This window comes from Octopus bimaculoides, chromosome 10, assembly GCF_046866305.1.
Source record: "Octopus bimaculoides isolate indiv1 chromosome 10, ASM4686630v1, whole genome shotgun sequence".
NCBI classification, from domain to species: domain Eukaryota; kingdom Metazoa; phylum Mollusca; class Cephalopoda; order Octopoda; family Octopodidae; genus Octopus; species Octopus bimaculoides.
In genome coordinates, this window is record NC_142937.1 from 56581635 (window position 1) to 56583857 (window position 2223).

Sequence of the window (2223 nt, forward strand, 5' to 3'; positions counted from 1 at the left end):
GTTAAGAGATTCTCTTTTGATTAGAGGCTGTTAGCGAACTCGTAAATCATTTCCCTCAATAACTCAGCTGTTGTATGTTTATGTCATAATGTTGTTTAGTTGTTAGGCGTTTTCTTTTTCTTTCTTGTTTTCTTTCCTTCTTTTTTTAATGAATGAATTGGTGCTACTAGACTGACGACGTTTGATGAGCTGAGTTCGTTTTTTACATCCTCCTCCGATTGGTGAGATCAAAGTATACTTCTCTTAGAGTTCTTGTATGATCATGTAACATCCGCTCTTCCATGCTTGCATGGCTCTTCCTGTCGCCAATCCGCTCCCGTTTCCAAAGTAATATTTCTCATGGTGAAGCAAACATGTTCGTTTACAACCATTATGTGATGACAAAAGAAGGGTATATGCACATGCATATGTATGTACATATGTATGTATATGTATTTGTACATGTATGTATGCATGTATTTAAGCATGTACATGTATATATGTGTGTGTATCTGTCTATCTAACTATCTCTCTATATCTATATTTATATCTATCTATTTATATACATAATATATAGATAGATAGATAGATAGATAGATAGATAGATAGATAGATAGATAGATAGATAGATAGATAGGTACGACGAGCTTCTTACAGTTTTCGTCTCCCAACCTACTCGCAAAGCCTTGGTCGGACCGGGATAATAGTAGAAGACAAGGTGCCGCGCAATAGGACTGAACCCAAAACCTCATTTTTGCGTATGTAGGAAGTAAGCTTTTTAATCACACAACAATCAGTTTACTTTGAGAATGACCAAATGGATAGACTCTGCTGATGCTACATCGACAATATTGCAAGGTTGCATTTGCAACAGTGAGTAGTCGCTGCAGGTGATTATAATATGCTGTATATAATAAATTTTGTGGATATAGAAGTCTCTTTACATATTATTATTATTATGTTGTTTTCTTTTCTTCTTTCTTCAAATTTTCTTCCATTTCTCGCCGAGTGTTTTCCGTACACCTAGGGCAGAGAAACTCGTTGTATGCATTTCCAGTTTACACACGCAAATTCACAGGTAAAACATGTATTTAAGAAATTTAAAAAAAATTCATGAATGGATGTTGTTTTCACAGCGATAATGCTCTTCTCATTACATGAGTCGTTCCAGTTAGCACGATTTTTTGCACTTCCTGTAGGGATGGTAAGCCTGGTATAATTTTCAAATAGGTTTCAATACCTTTTTTTTATCATTCCTAGAGATTATTATTATTATTATTATTATTATTATTATTATTATTATTATTAATGTGTGTCTGTCTGTCTGTATGTATTTATGTATGTATGTATGTATGTATGTATGTATGTATGTATGTATGTATGTACATTATGACTGTCCATTCGTTAGCCGAGCATGACCATCGTTAACAAGTTGACTTATAACTAATAGTTCCTACCACAAGAACACAAGATGTTAAGTGTTGAAGGCCAGCAATGCCCGTGCAAAGGTTTTAACTCGACTGTGGCTTGCACAACACCATCAACGACTAGAAATACCAAGAAGCCCAGAAACAAGCAAATTGCAAGATATCCGGCTTATTAGAGCAGCGGATTTTATATACGGTGCGAGTAAACCTTCTCCTACGGGAATGTCTTAACAAAGAGCAGGAGTCCCTCACTCCCGGTGAGCTTACTGCGCACTGGGACACCAGCCTGAGAATTTCTACGTCCCGGCGCATACATACATACATACATACATACATACATACATACATACATACATACATACATACATACATACATGCATGCATGCATGCATACATGCATCTATCTCTTTCCACCTCTACTCTTATCCTACCTCTTTCTCCACACTTTAGGACTTACTCCATTTCCTCTTTGCGCAACCCCGTTCGATAGCTGCAAAGCTCTTTTTGTTGTATTTGTGGTATATGTATAATTGTTATTTTTTTCTCTTCCTTTGTATACAGCTGTAATGCTTCGTGCTGTTATATATGCATAATTCTTTGTCTGTTGTACTTATATAATATCTTGCTTGTACATATTCACTAGCTTGTTCTCAGTAGTTTAATAAAAAGCACTGGCGCCTGCAAATTGAGCAGTATCAATGGTAATTGGCGTGAAACTGCTATGATATTAACTGACGAGGAAAACTCAGCTGCGAATATTCCGTGTATCGTGTCTTTGTCTAATTTCCCGTCCGTTAAGTTTTCGTCTTATTTTCCG